At 34.7% G+C, this 17,231-nt stretch overlaps 1 protein-coding gene and 1 long non-coding RNA gene across 6 annotated transcripts in view; one reads left to right on the top strand and one right to left on the bottom strand.

Annotated features, from left to right (window-relative positions):
• Positions 1 to 17,231, top strand: part of LOC105323696 (uncharacterized) — a 168,328-nt gene that overhangs the window by 47,868 nt on the left and 103,229 nt on the right. The window lies entirely within an intron of this gene.
• LOC136271697 (uncharacterized) lies at positions 701 to 3,303 on the bottom strand. The gene is made up of 3 exons (XR_010709636.1): positions 3,042 to 3,303; positions 2,728 to 2,867; positions 701 to 887 (listed from the first exon to the last, which is right to left on the bottom strand). It is a non-coding gene; the product is annotated as an uncharacterized lncRNA (long non-coding RNA).

Below are 17,231 nucleotides of genomic sequence, written 5' to 3'. Positions count from 1 at the left end.
AGTGGTGTACAGTGGGGTACAGTGCTGGTCAGTGCCCCGTACAGTGGTGTACAGTGAGGTACAGTGCTGGCCAGTGGGTAGGTACTGTGCTGTGCAGTGGAGTACAGTGGCTCTGTACAGTGGGGTACAGTGGGATACAGGGTGGTACAGTAGCTCTGTACAGTGGGTGTACAGTGGATTTACAGTAGGGTACAGTGGTTATACAGTAGATGTCAGACAATGTCAGTCCATTTTTGGGAATATCATTGGATTTTGAATTCAGTAGTGTGTGTACATGTTTTTAAACTAAAATATCAATCTACCAAATTCTAAATAGTCCAGAATAGTCAACTATACAAACTTATATATATATATATATATATATATATATATATATATATATATATATATATATATATATATATATATATATATATATATATATATATATATATATTTCATATGTTTTTGGCGCAATATTGTTGTATGACGTCACTTGCCAGACTGTATTCATATTGTGACGTCATAGTATATGTCCTACGATGTGTTGCTATAGACAATTGACACCGACTGATGATGACCGGTAACACGGTCGAAATATTTTGAAACAGTGTTTTAAAAGTTTTATATTATATATATATATATATATATATATATATATATATATATATATATATATATATATATATATATATATATATATATATATATATATGGGTATAGTCAACTTATACATTTTCCATAGCCTGTAATGTTAACAAAATGTCACACAGAATTCTCCCTAATTTTCGTTCTGCAACGAGTGATCCCTCAAACTAAAGCTACACAAGTTGTCCATCTCCGGTCCGAGTTTCGTGGTTTGATGTCAGATTCGTTTTCCCGCAAAATCCGACTGTTTACGTCAAACCCTGAAAAAGAAAGTGAAAGTGGTAAACTCCTGCCTTTCAGTGAAGCAACACATAACACAAAATAATTCCATACACTTTCAGGTTAAATCACATTTTGCTTAATTTACTTACAGGAAAAATGATCCTCACATGATGTTCATAATAATTCATAGCTACATAATTTTTGTATGTAGTCTGCTAATAATGGAACTTTTCATTTTTATGGCACTACTTTGTTGTCCTACCGATTCAAAAAATAGTTGAAGGGATGAACCCAATATGTAAACCCATTTATTAATCTAATGGTTTTTCAACATATCATTATCTATTATACATCACTCACATCCATACTACCGAGTTTCGTGAAATTCCGATAAATAGTAAAAGCTTTAGAGACTTATACAAATTACATGTACCTCCCCTCATTACATGTAAATACAGCTGTTCTCAGACATGTATTCTGATTGACATAAACACACATACATATTACGTTATACCATGATTTTTTAGTTTAAATTGCTTCTTAGAACTAGATTTAAGAATATATATCAAAATATTGAGAGTAAACTGTTAATTTACATTAAAAAATCAGTATATTAAATACACAATTTTTCTCATTTCTGGATACATTTTTACTCAAATCAAGAAAAATTGCATCACAAACACCACGGATAAGGAATTGCAAGAAAGAAGAGAATACATGTATGTCGTTTCTAAAAAGGTGCTACATGTGAAGTTTGGTATGTTAGAAATGGAGTTATTAAACTTTCAATGTGTAAACCTATCAGTCTAACCTAACTACATTTATACGCTAAAACCCAACGTCATGATGTCATAGACAGCATAGGCAGCCATATTGAAATGTGATGTCATCGGAACAAGGTTATTTGAACCTGTGTATGCATAGAAAATGAGAGGTGAGAGAAAAAAGCACAAGTTTGTCTATAATATTAGAAAGGGGAGAACGGGTCACGGCCACTCTAAACAATCTGTTTGGTTACCACGGTTAACAGCTAATCAATTTAACTTGATTACTAAAGCATCACCTGACAGTAAGTCGTACACTTTGTCAGGCGCTGAAAAAAGTCTCAGTAATGTTAATGTTTTGCGCCCCCGCCCAAGTGATCCCAACCCTTATTCAAGAGTCACCAGACCCGACAGCCGGGAAATGAGGGTTGTAGACAAGGGTCTGATCATTGTCATGATAAACGACCTGTATGTATCACATGCCAGGTGTAAATGCCAACTTGCTTATTTTGAGATAAAATCCGAAAATAAGCGGGGACTAGGCTGGTCATGGACATTCGGGTGCAAGAGTTGCAATTTTATTTCGAAGCCATATAAATTGCATCATGAGGTTCCATCTGAGCACTGTGGCAGGAAAGCTGCAGAAATGAATCTAGGTATACAAACGGGTCTCTACCAGACCCAATTAGGTATGATGTTCGCTGCCCAAATAATGGGCATGTCGGTTGTACAGCAAATAAAAATCCTGCCGAACCATTCTCCGAGAGGGAGACGGGATACAACATTGGGGAAAAACTGGCTAAACATGATCTACTGGTTAAATATGTGACCACTGATGGTGATGCCACCAGTTGTGCGGTGTTAGAAACCGCCCTTCGAAACAATCTGTCCCCCCTGTGGAAAACTAGCCGACAAGATGATAGGATTCATAGCGGCAAAGTCTGTATCGTCAAGGTGTTAAAGCCGAATTCAGTCCCAAAATGTTTCCTGCACACACTAAAACTCATTTGTAGATAATGTTTGCCAATGACATCAAAGAACGATGCCATGGCATTTATCAGGCATTTTTTGAAAAAACATAACGGTGACTTGAAAAAAAATTCAAAATGCCTACCTAGAATCGTAGACAGGGTCATCAAGTGCTACAGTGGGGGTTGCGGTGAAGGTTGCAGATGGAGTGTAAGTGTAACTCTCTGTAAGGGTGGTAAGAAAACTAGCTGGTGGCACAAATCTGTTGGTCTACGGACACATAATCTAGAACCAGGTGACCAAAAGTTAAATCAAAAAGACAAGGTTAGTCTTAAATCATTACTCGGAATGGTTCTATCGATCTCTGCCTTAAACGAAATGAAACTGAACACAACTACAAACAAGTGCGAGTCAGTCAATCGAACCATATCTGTCAGTCTTCCAAAAAACAAAACTTACAGTAGAAATGCAAAATCCTGTGCTTTCTCAGGTCTGTTACGAGCCAACAATGGAATAGACATGGCTGTGTGTACAACCCTTGCTTCCCTAGGTGCTCCCCTTGGTGCTCAGTCTCAATCACTGAAAGCTCTGCAAAGAATAAAACAAATGTCAGTGTATAGCATAACGCATGCAAAATCGCTGATTCAGAAAAGGAAGCGAGCATAGGTTCGATGTAGAAATGCGATACAGTATGTCAAATAAAAACTAAATCGGTCTGTAAAGACTGACTACCGAAAGAATCAGCTAAAACTGTCACTCTCTGGTCTGGCAAAACAAAGGTGTGAAAATTTAGAGAATCCCGATCCCGATCAACCTGGTTGCAGTCATTGGTGAAAAATGAATTGATATCACTTTTTAAACTCTTGCGTTTAAAAAATAAAAACTGATTTACAATGAGTATGCAATAAAAATTATGCGCAATATTTTTAAACATAAAATTTGTAAAGAAGAAAAAAAATTGTAGACCACTGGGGGAGGGGTTGGAGATGGGCCTCCAGTGCTCTGCATATTTTTATTTTTATATCTTTATAAAATTACACAATTCATAAATTTAAAGTGAATTAAATCTATGATATACATACCATTACTCATTTAAATGGAGATTTATGAGACAAGGGGGATGATTCACATGCCGTCTGCACACACCTTCAGACATACAATTGACACGCTGCATATTAACTCCATTTGGTTCAAGTGAGAGATGATCTGGGTTTATACATAACGGGTTGTGGCATAAATGTGAACAATCAAGAGATGGAGGGGGGATAAATCTGAGTTTAATAATTAAAGAAATTTAGCGGGGGAATAACTATGCCATTCCAGGTTCGGAAGTTTAAGTTTTATCTGACCATATGACTTTGACCTCTGGCCATAATGCCACAGTCTACACTGGAGATTGGCAGCAACATAGCTTTTTTCATGTAATTTCTTAGAGTATTTAGCCACAAAAGCATCCATATTGATGAAGAAGATGAACAAGAAATGGATAAAATAAAAACACACACCGTTGAATTTTATATTTCAGATAAAAAAATAAAAAAATAAAAAAATCAGATATTTTTGCTACTTACTCAATATGGGTATTGTCTACTAACACATTTTCCATAGCTGGTAGTGTTTAAAAATGTCACACAGAATTCTCCCTAATTTTCGTTCAGCAACGATTGATCCCTCAAACTGAAGCTACACAAGTTGTCCATCTCCGGTCCGAGTTTCGTGGTTTGATGTCAGATTCGTTTTCCCGCACAATCCGTCTGTTTACGTCAACCCCTGAAAAAGAAAGTGAAAGTGGTAAACTCCTGCCTTTCAGTGAAGCAACACATAACACAAAATAATTCCATACACTTTCAGGTTAAATCACATTTTGCTTAAATTACTTACATGAAAAAATAAGCATCACTTAAAAGTATGATGTTCATAATAATACATAGCTTCATAATTTTTGTATGTAGTCTGTTAATAAAGGAACTTTTAATTTCAATGGCACTACTTTGTTGCCCTACCGATTCTAAAAATAGGTGAAGGGATAAACCCATATGTATGCTTTCATCTAAAAGATATGTCAATAAATAACCACACATCAGGTTTCTTATTTCATTTTTTTTATATTGTGCATGTTAATTTTTCATATGGCTTTATATTTAAAGATCTTGGTTGGGAGAATAACACCTTGAAAAGGAGTAAAGATGGTAAGTGTTGCAAATTGTAACTATTTAAATAAAAACCCAACCGACTCGATCGTCCGAGGTTGTAATGTTTTAAATAATAAAATGCAAAATAAATTGTCGTACTCATTTCGATGACAATTCAGCAACTCTTTACAAAGCTCGCTCAAAAATCTTTAGACTGTCATTCAAACGCATTTTATTTAATGAAATACAATACACACACTCGTGTATTTAAGACCCGTGTGATAACACTCCAGGAGGGATTGAGATTTTTCAAAATAATCATATTCAAGTTAAAAAAAAAATGATATGTAGTTAAGAGTACGAAAACCGAGAAGGATCATTCGACATTCGAGATTCGAAATACGAGATTCGAAATACGAGATTCCAGATTCGAAATTCGAGATTCAATATCTAAATTAACCAATCAAATCATGGATCTGAAACCTGTATCCTAGCAACATCAAACTGTTCTAAATAAAGATCATTCGTACATGCTCTTTCCTACAAATAAATGTCTTAATAGCTCTTATATAGTGGTTATAAAATGGTTAAATTAACATTGATGAATTAACCCCACACAGTATAAACAATTAAATTAGAAATAACACTGTTGGCTTTGCGAATCTAAGTGGTTTTGTTTGCCCTGTATGTATTCCCCCCGAACAATTTTAACCCGAAGTGTATTCGCCCCAACTGTGTAAAAATCGGCTCGCGAAGAAAGATCTGTTTAATCTAAATGTTTTAGCTATGAAACGAAACTCAATGAAATAATCGACATGTCAAAATATAGGTTATGATAAAGTTTTAAACCATAGAAGATATAATGATTTACAACCGCAAAGACAAAAATCCAGATAATAGTATATTGTAGGGTATGACAATGCCATTGTCGATATGAGAGAGAGAGAGAGAGAGAGAGACAGACAGACAGACAGACAGACAGACAGACAGACAGACACAGAGAGAGTTTTGTAGTGTCAAATTCAGTTTGATTTAGAATTTGAAATTGATTTGATTTGATACAAGAATATATAGACAATAATTAAGACTCTAAAACGAGAAAAGAGAGGAGGTAGCTAGGGTAGGGCAGACCAACTAGCAAGCTTTAATTTTTACGGTGTTAGCGCACCTGTGATTTACATCGACTCTCTCTCTCTCTCTCTCTCTCTCTCTCTCTCTCTCTCTCTCATCACCTAGCATTTCCTTTTCCGTGAGGGGGTTTGGGGTATTTGTGATGTCTTACATTAGCTAGCGAAAATGATAAAAAAAACATGAAATTTTCTTTAAATTGTGTGCGGATGTTGTACGCCAATAATCTGTTTTCAGTATATACATTTCAAGAGGGGGGGGGGGGGCTATATAGTCCTAATTAATTTGTCAGTTATTCTGTCCCCGCTTTGTTTTCTCTTCGTTTTCCAGGTTGTTTTTTTTATTTGGCTCGGCAAATTAATATAAAACTTAATAATATAATATAAAAGCTCCATAACGATGCACTGTAGATAAATTATGAGTAGTTTTACTTTTGATAAACAGGTACATATCCGTACTTGATTTTTAATTTGACTCTTATATTCCAATAATTACAGGGTAGGAAAGAGTAGACGGGACTTTTTTGCGCATATCCTACTGTACCATTCATTCAACACAGGTATTAGCACTCATCGAGTTCGACTTGCTTTCCTTTTCTTTCATCCACTGGATTTAAAGCTATTAATTTTTGAAAATATTTTGAATTTATGGCCTGATTATATATAAATTAGAGCTGCGCTGGTGCATATATTTACCCAAATGGACCAAAATATAACCAAATGAATCTAAAAATTTTGACAAAATTAGTTTTAATCGTACGACTCTTTTTCAATTCTAATCGGGTATGTCCTTTAGAAAAATCTTGAACCACACACATTTTAGCAAATAAAACGGCAATTGTTTCATTTTTTTAAGGGGAGGGAGGTGGTGCCGGTAAAGGACATGTATTGCTTGTGGCAGTTGTGCTATACTCTCATCTGTCTCATCTCAATAGGTAATACTCTACATATTGATATAAAATGAAAGTTTCCAATTACACTGTACATAGCTTCTATCACGCATTTTGACCCGTGCGATAGTTTAAAACAATTTTCAAAGCATTTAATGTAATTCAACCGATCATTTTTGAAATTTAATTTTCTGGATCCCCGCCTGATACGTCCGCCTTCTTGTATATTAGAATTACATGTACGTTGACCATATGTACACATTAACTTAATCGGCTATGTTATGGGACGATAACATTTTTTATCAATGTTTTTGCAGGATATGTAACAAATAACAGCCTATTGGTGGGTTTTTGCACTGATTATTTGAGATAATTTGCCGCCATCTTTTATGCATTCCACACACCACTCACAGTTTCTTTATTTGGTGTTCTGTGTGTATGGCGACAAATTGGTAAATTTGCACCACTCACCCCTTGTAGCTTCATCCTGATTACATTTTATCTGGCTAAGTGTAATGTAGTAGTATTTTAAATACACACATCTTTGTTTGAAGTGCTTATTTACATCTTTAGAGATTTACTTAAAAAAAAGTAAACATTTGTATGACTTATATGTAATTATTGTCAATTTTGGTGCGGTGGGGGGTAGGGGGGGGGGGTAGGAAACTACAGAGAAACTTAACTTGGCTGTGAAACATACGCTTTTATTCTTTCTTGTTGATATATCAATGAATGAATTATAACAAAATATATGTACAACAATTAATTTTGAAATATTCATGCACAATCAAATAAAAGGTTTTACTGTTCTCTGCACAAGAAATCGGCAATGTGAACAAATTGGCACCCTATCATCCCTACCTTTAATTGTAGAGAGTAGGTATCCTTCTATATTGAAAACAATTCCAAAAGTAAGACTCATAATAAGTTGTTTACTGAGGAGAAGGAAAAAAAATTGTATTTATTAATAATTCCGTATGATGTGATATTATCTCAATGATTTGTTTATAATCATAGTACTAGTGTATCACTGTATGCATACATAAAAACGATAAGTAATGCTTATATTTATTATTGAAACAGGACAGATTATTTATATTTAGCTAGATTATTTAGATACATGTACTAATCTTCATGCGGGGATCTAGAAAGGAGGGGGTCAGGGGATCTGGAACCCCTCCTCGGGAAAATTGGAGCTTATTAAATTTACATTGTAAAAATTTTTAAAATTGGCCTAGGACCCCCTACAGAAAAAATTAGCTACGCTTATGAAGTTCTCTACCATAACCGCATTTTTACACAAAAGAGGTGAATAAACCCGGGTTTTAAACTATTACTGGTGGTGAAATACCTTAGGGTTCAAACGCATCAGGTGGAAATGCACCAGGGCAAACAAAATCACTCAGATCCGCGAAGCACACTGCATTATTACTAGTCTATTTAGATATTCTGTGTAAAAGTAAATACAAATAATTATTTAGTTAGGTACGGAGAAGTGAACATAGCATTTATTTGTATATAAGAGCATGTACGTATGATTTTTATCTAGAACAGTTTGATGTTGCTAGGATACAGGTTTCAGATCCATGATTTGATTGGTTAATTTAGATATTGAATCTCGAATTTCGAATCTCGAATCTCGTATTTCGAATCTCGTATTTCGAATCTCGAATGATCCTTCTCGGCTTTCGTATAAGAGGCATTTTGAGTTGCAGTAGTCACATCTTGTCAGAGCTTAAAAGTTCACAAATTTGCCAACGAACTAGTTCAGCATTGTGGTTTGTGTTGAATGATTGCGAATTTATTGTTCACTTTTTGTTTGTTATTTCTTTACTTAGATATGTACTATTAAAAGCAAAAGCAAGCATCCACATATTAGAAAAACAGTCACAACACCGTCTACTACCCAATTCGCAGACTCAACGTTATCTGATATCGCGTACAACACGTGACATTATTTATGATTCCTAAAGAACATTGTAATTTGATTAATATAAATAAACCAAAGATAATTTTAAAAAATGCGTGCTCTAATGTTTTTTATCATTTGAAAACATCTCACTTGTATTGTCACAGTTTTCATTAAGATTGTGTTCCACTTATTGTATCTATAAAACTTATAATTGTTTTTGATTTATTTATTTAGAACTCGAACACATGAATAAGAGATTGACAGAAAAAACGGAGCGTAAGTTTTATAAGGGTGAACACGATTCGTTGTGGTAAGACTTGAATTTGTAACCTTTTGCATTTTTAATAGTAATGTTCAAGAAACGATGGATAGAAAAAGCTTCATATTTATTAAGTTTGAAAATATAACGCAAATAAATGGTCAATCTCACAAGGATGGTATTATTATAATATTATAACTAATCATAACCATTTTGTTTGCAGAGAGGTCAGAAAACAGTGATTCAGTTTCACTTACCTAAAACGTCCTAATTATACATATGCCACAAATACCATGGCAATGTCTATTTGTTTCCTCAATTTCAATTAAAATATAAACATAAAGTTAAAATTTGTATTGTATAATACCACTGTTATTTGTCAGAATAACTCTAAATCCCAGAAAAGATCACTCACAAATAATAAATTGTAAACTTTATGATTTATTTCCAAAAACATAATTATATATATATATATATATATATATATATATATATATATATATATATATATATATATATATATATATATATATATATATATATAAAGAACTAAAAATGGCTAACGACACGTACAATAGAAATTGTAAAATTTTCGGGACAACCAGTCCCTTCTTCAGGACCAAAAAATAAATTACATGAGTACAAAACAAAGAAAACAATATCTAAAGCTACTACTAAACTACTTAAGAAACTATAAAAACAGCTACATTATAAACATTTGTTCACATTATTAAAGTAGGTATTGCTTCTGTCGCCGGTCGCTCTAAAGTAATCAATCGACTGCCAACTTCATGCCTGATTAAGTTAATAAGCTCATTAAAATTGACGTCCGAGTTAATAAATGAAAATTTGAACCCCCGTTGTTAACTCGTACGGCACTTAAGATATAGACTCGACTTTTTGATTAAAAAGAGATAAAATTAAATGAAAATAAATTAATAAAGTTAAGAAAAAAAATGATTTACAAATAAAAGGTAGTAAAGAAACTAATAAATGAATGGAAGAGGCGCAGTTGACAGATTTCATGAAATTACTATGTGGGTGTCAGGCGATGTATGGCTATGAGACGTTCATTTTAGTGAAGTCCATTTGTTTGTTCATGCCATCAGGTCTGAATGATTTGAGTCTGTGCATCCAGAACTTTTCCTTGCTTTTCCTCTCCGCGTCTGTCCAATGAGGATTATGGTCAATAACCAATACTGTCATATCTTCCCATTTGTGGCCACTTGTATTGAAATGTTCTCCAATAAGCTCCTTGACTTTTGTGGTCTTTATGTTAGAGCGGTGGTTGTTGATCCTTCTGCAGAGGTCACCTGTTTCACCAACGTATTGCTTAGAGCAGACTTTGCAACTGATGAGATAGATGACGTTGTTTATGCGGCAAGAAGTGTTGCCAAATATATTGTAGGTGCGACACGTGATGGGGCTTTTAAAACTGTCCGCGTTGGTGCTGTCTTTGCACAACAGACATCTGGTATCGGAACATGTTTTAAAACCACCATTTGGCAACAGGTGTCTAATTTTGCCCTCACTACTATGTCCTTTAAGTTCCTCGGTCGTTTAAACGCAGCCATTGGTGGATCCTTGAAAAGATCAGCCGTTAGTGTAAAGAATGGGCAGATTATTTCTAAGGATGCTGTTGAAGTTCTTAAGGGCGGGGTGATATGTAGTGACAAATGGAACCCTGCTTTTGTCTGTTTTCTCTTTGTATTGTTAAAGGGTTTTCCTGTCTTTTGTAGTAATCTCATCAATTGCAGATTGAATTCTGTGGGCTTTATAGCCTCGATTACACAGATGGGATTTTAATATTCTGCTCTGTTCTTCCAAGATGTCATAACAAGAACAGATTTGTCTGATTCGGGTTGTTAATCCTTTAGGAATTCCTCTAAAAGTATGGGGAGGATGGCAACACGATGGCTTGAGGTAGAGGTGAGAATCAGTGGGTTTGGAATGGAGACTGAATTTTATTTCACCATCTTCCAAGGTGGATGTAGTATCCTCTGTGAATTTAATCGAATTGTGGAAGGAGTTGGCAAAGGTGATGAAGTCATTTAGGCAGTCGCGGTACTATAGCTGTACCACTTATTTGTATGTAATGTTCGCCATTAAACATGAAATTGTTCAGCTTGATAACATGTTTAAGGAGCTTAAGTAGAGATTCGGTTGACGGCTGCTGAATTGTTCTACTGTCCCATACCTCGATGCAGGCCTCGATACCTTCATCGTGAGGAATATTCGTGTACAAGGACGCGACAAATCTTCTACATGTGGACAGCGATGTAAATCTATAAATTCAGATATATTCTCCGTGGGGTGACCGATGGCACTGACTATAGGGCGCCCAGGCATTCCTTCCTTGTGGATATTTGGAAGCAGATAATATTGACCCGGTCTACAGTTGGTTGGGCGAAGCGTTTCATAAACATTAACACCAATCTCATCATTTTCATACATTTTGTCCAGGGTGTTAGTAATGAGAGCTGAAAACTCTTCAGTAGGATCAGAGTCCAGTTTCTTGTAGAAACGATCGTCTGTCAGTTGTGTGTTGGCTTCGGCTAAATACGCTTGTTTGTCTAGGACAACCACTGTAGATCCTTTGTCTGCTTTCTTTATGACTATGTCGTCCCTGTTTTTCAACCTTTGTAGAGCAGATCTTTCTTCTTTCGTCAGATTGTCAGAGACTATCTTTTGGTTGGTCAGGAGCTTCTCAATGTCTGACTCAACAGCATCAATGTAAGGCTCAAGTGCTCCACATTTGCCCGGTGCCGGTTCCCAAGTACGTTTGGGTCGGTACAACCTATGTTCCTCTAAGTTGTGCAAGGGTGGAGGAGGTTCGTCTGTGTCATCATTGCTGGAGTCTTTTCGCGAGAAGTGTTCCTTAATATTAGCCTTCGGAAAAATGCTCTGGTGTCCTCTCTAACCTTTTTGTCATCGAGCTCATGCGGTGTTGGACAGATATTGAGACCTTTATATAGTAGCGATGTCTCAACGTCTGTGAGAGGAATCTTAGATGTATTCAGAACTGGGCAGGTGTTGGTATCGGCCAAGGACTCTTTTTCATTTGTTTGCTTCTTGCGCTTGAAGCGTATAGAGCGCCGTTTTTTAGCAGAAGGACGAGATGACAACATATTAGACCTAGTTCTGTTTGTTGCCGGAACACCATCCCGAAGGAACTTCCTGTTTTGGGGTATTGTTGAGGTTATTAGATATTATATTGAATGTTTAATAATTCTTTTTGCTTCAACAAAATCTGTATGGGAAGTGGATTTGTTAAGAGAAGACTCAACTGAAACTACATCTTTCTACAGTTGTCGAAGTCTGTGGTTATCCCACAACAGACAGAGATACATTAATTTTTTGGAGCATCTTCTTAATATGAAGTCCCAGCGTTTTTGGAAGTTTTTAGAAACTAACCCTACGTTGGGAGTGACATATATCTGGAAGCCCTTTGGTATAATGTCACAGTTGATATACGTTTCTAAATTTGATATTCTGTGTTTGGTTTTGATACATTTCTTATTTTGTTTTTCAGAAGTTTAACGATGTTATTTTGTTTAAGAGCCATGAAAATAAATTAATTTCAATAAAAACTAAATAGCCGAAATATGTGTAACGTATAAGACAAACTTTATACAAAAAATAATGATATCAGGTACGACTTAATATTTTTCACAAAACATGAAAAGTGGTAGGTCGTACCAGAAATGAGACTGTGTTATGTCAAATTTAGAAAGTATGAACTAGAAATCACAAACAAAGAAAATAGGGGATAGAAAAAAAACCAAATAGAAAAAGTGAGGGAAAATCAAAATAAATAAATAGTATAAATGACGGGTAAGTTAAAGCTATGTACATGGAACAAATTCAAATCCTACCATGGTAGGACGAGACTCTGTACCGATAAAAGATGCTAGTGGATCTAAAGATACAGTTAATCAAGAATAATATATGTATAAAAATGATGAGATTTGTGTTAATGTTTATGAAACGCTTTGCCAAACCAACTGTAGACCGGGTCAATTTTATCTGCGTCCAAAAATCCACAAGGAAGGAATGCCTAGGCGCCCTATAGTCAGTTCTATCGGTCACCCCACAGAGAAAATATGTGACTTTATAGATTTACATCGCCGTTCACATGTAGAAGATTTGTCACGTCCTTGTACACGAATATTCCTCACGATGAAGGTATCGAGGCCTGCATCGAGGTATGGGACAGTAGAACAATTCAGCAGCCGTCAACCGAATCTCTACTCAAGCTCCTTTAACATGTTCTCAAGCTGAACAATTTCATGTTTAATGGCAAACATTACATACAAATAAGTGGTACAGCTATGGGCACCAAAATGACACCCTCTTACGCCAATATATTTATAGGAAGATTGGAACGCAACCTGCTTCTCAGAGCTCCTTTCAAACCTTTGAGCTGGTTGCGGTTCTTTGATGATATTGAGATGAAATGGGTCGAAAACCGAGACTGCCTAAATGACTTCATCACCTTTGCCAACTCCTTCCACAATTCGATTAAATTCACAGAGGACATATCTAGTTCCAAAAATGTATTTTTGATTACTACATAAATTCAGTTTCCATACCAAACCCACTGATTCTCACCTCTACCTCAAGCCATCGAGTTGCCACCCTCCCCATACTTTTAGAGGAATTCCTAAAGGATTAACAACCCGAATCAGACGAATATGTTCTTCTAATGAAATCGTTGAAGAACAGAGCAGTATATTAAAATCCCATCTGTGTAATCGAGGCTATAAAGCCCACAGAATTCAATTTGCAATTGATGAGATTACTACAAAAGACAGGAAAACCTTTTTACAATAAAAGATAATACAGACAAAAGCAGGGTTCCATTTGTTACTACATATCACCCCGCCCTTAAGAACCTCAACAGCATCCTTAGAAATAATCTGCCCATTCTTTACACCAACGGCTGATCTTTTCAAGGATCCACCAATGGCTGCGTTTAAGCGTCCGAGGAACTTAAAGGACATGGTAGTGAGGAGGACAAGATTAGACAACCCGTTGCCAAATGGTGGTTTTAAAACATGTTCCGATACCAGATGCCTGTTGTGTTAACACAACACCAACGCAGAAAGTTTTAAAAGCCCCATCACGTGTCGCACCTACAAGATATTTGGCAACACTTCTTGTCAAGGAGCCCGTCGGAGAACATTTCAATACAAGTGGCCACAAATGGGAAGATATGACAGTATTGGTTATTGACCATAATCCTCATTGGACAGACGCGGAGAGGAAAAACAAGGAAAAGTTCTGGATGCACAGACTCAAATAATTCAGACCTGCTGGCATGAACAAACAAATAGACTTCACTAAAATGAACGTCTCATAGCCATACATCGCCTGACCCTCACCCACATAGTAGTTTCATGAAATCTATCAGCTGCGCCTCATCCATCCATTCATTAGTTTCTTTACTACCTTTTATTTGTAAATCATTTTTTTCTTAGTTTTATTTATTTATTTTCATTTAATTTTATCTCTTTTTAATCAAAAATTCGAGTCTATATCACAAATGCCGTACGAGTTAACAAAGGGGAATATATATATATATATATATATATATATATATATATATATATATATATATATATATATATATATATATATATATATATATATATATATATATATATATATATAACACGGGTTCATATATACAAAAATGGTACTGCCACTGTGAGTCCAAACATAAGAGTGTCCTTTACAATCTACTGAATAGTTATTACAGATCATGGTGTTCCTGTAAGTAGGTACACTGTAACTGTGCACATTTTTATCTCTTCGAACAAAAGTCGAATAAGATTGATTATAAACTGTGTACAGGCTATTTAAACTAATATATTAATCCACCAAATTCTAAAAATTATGTGTACAAGAAGGTACATAAACTACCTGTGCTTTTATCTAACAGATATGTCAATAAAATACCACACATCAGGTTTCTTATGCGACTTCATTTCATGTTTTATATTGTGCATGTTTATTTTTCATATGGCTTTATATTTAAAGATCTTGGTTGGGAGAATAACACCTTGAGAAATAGTAAAGATGGTAAGTGTTTCAAATTGTAATTATTTAAATAAAAGCCCAAACTGATTCGATCGTCCGCAGTTGTAGTGTGTTATTTTTTAATTAATTAAATGCAAAATAGATTTCCGTACTCATTTCGATAACAATTCAGCAACTCTTTAGAAAGCTCGCTCAAAAATAATTAGACTGTCATTCAAACGAATTTTATTTAATGAAATACAATACACACAACCGTGTATCTAAGACTCGTGTCATAACACTCCAGGAGGGATTGAGATTTTTCAACCTAATCATATTCAAGTTAAAAAAATGATATGTAGTTAAAAGGCATTTTGAGTTGCAGTAATCACATCTTTAAGAGCTAAAAATGTATGACATTTCAGTTAATAAATTTGCCAACAAACTAGTTCAGCATTGTGGTTTGTATTGAAACCTTTGAATAATTGCAAATTTATTGTTTACTTTTTGTTTACTATTTTTTTACTTAGATATATACTATTAAAAGCAAAAGCACGCATCCACATATTAGAAAAACAGTCACAACACCGTCTATTACCCAATTCGCAGACTCAACGTTATCTGATATCGCGTACAACACGTGACATTATAAATGATTCCTAAAGAATATTGTCATTTAAATAATATGAATAAACCAAAGATGATTTTTAAATGTTTATTATCATTTTAAAACGTCTCACTTGTATTGTCACAGTTTTCATTGAAATGTTATGTCACTTATTGTATCTATAAAACTGATAACTGTTTTTGCTTTATTTATTTAGTACTCGAACACATGAATAAGAGATTGACAGACAAAACGGAGCGTAAGTTTTATAAGGGTCAACACGATTCGTTGTTTTAAGACTTAAATTTGTAACCTTTTGCATTTTTTATATTAATATTCAAGAAACGATGGATAGAAAAACCTTCTTATTTATTGAATTTGAAAATATCACACAATTAAATGGTCAATCTCACGAAGATGGTATAATTATAACTAATCATAACCATTTTGTTTGCAGACAGGTCAGAAAACAGTGATTCAGTTTCACTTACCTTAAACATCCTAATTATACATGCCACAAATCCCATGGCAATGTCTTTTTGTTACCTCAATTTCAATTAAAATAGAAACATAAAGATATAATTTGCAGCATATAATACCACTGTTATTGGTCAGAATAACCCTAAAACCTTTAGAAAAGATCACTCACAAAGTTTAAATTGTAAACGTTATGATTTATTTCCAGTAATATAATTATATAAATACAAAAATGTTACTTACACTGTGAGTCCAAACATAAGAGTGTCCTTTACAGTCTACTGAATAGATATTACAGATCACACTGTTCCTGTAAGTAGGTAACTGTGCACACTTTGATCTCTTCGAACAAAAGTCGAATAAGATTGTTCATAAACTGTGTACAGGTTATTTATACTAATATAGTAATCTACCAAATTCTAGAAATTATGTGAACAAGACGGTACATGAACTACCTGGACAGTCATTGATGTTCTAAAAAGAAAACTGACCCCTTTAAAATAGTCCAGAATAGTCTACTATACAAACCTTATATAGATATATATATATATATTTAAGAAATAAAGTACGAGTTTTCGGGAATGTTGCAAAATTAACCTCCGAGGTCGAGAAATGTTGTTTTGAAATATAAAAGCCGAGGCGTTAGCCGAGGCTTTTATATTTTGAACAACATTTCGAGACCGAGGAGGTTATCCTGCAACATTCACGATAACAAGAACTTTATTTCTATTCTACTAACAGCCCAGTATTTCTACAGATCGTTTCTCCTATAGAGAGACGATCTAGGTCATTTTGACGGCTGTTCCGTGTAACCCCAATGGTTTTGTTGGTAATGTGTATACATGTGAATCGATCAAAGGAATCACATGCAGACGACAGAATTTTCTTTGGATTTTTAATACTCTTATCTTATTTATAAAATATCTTTGAATCATGTTCCTAATATTATCAGGGCAATTTAATACGATTATTACTACTACATGATATATATTTTATGTAAAAACATGCAGTGAAAATATGCTAGGGAGGTGCTAGGAACAGCCGCATTGATCTCTTAAAAATAAACATTTGAGGCAATACAAATCGTTTTGACTGGAACTAGCACGTGAAATTGACATGGTTTTAAAACTTTTTACGGTTTGAAGTTGTACTTTCATAGTCAGTGCGAGACAAATAGGTATTTGTGATCTGATAATTTACTGATGACGTTCGTGGTATATTGGA

The sequence above is a fragment of the Magallana gigas genome, chromosome 9, assembly GCF_963853765.1.
Source record: "Magallana gigas chromosome 9, xbMagGiga1.1, whole genome shotgun sequence".
In the NCBI taxonomy this organism is placed as follows: domain Eukaryota; kingdom Metazoa; phylum Mollusca; class Bivalvia; order Ostreida; family Ostreidae; genus Magallana; species Magallana gigas.
Note: the sequence above shows the minus strand (reverse complement) of the source record. Positions and strands in the feature narration are given on the sequence as shown.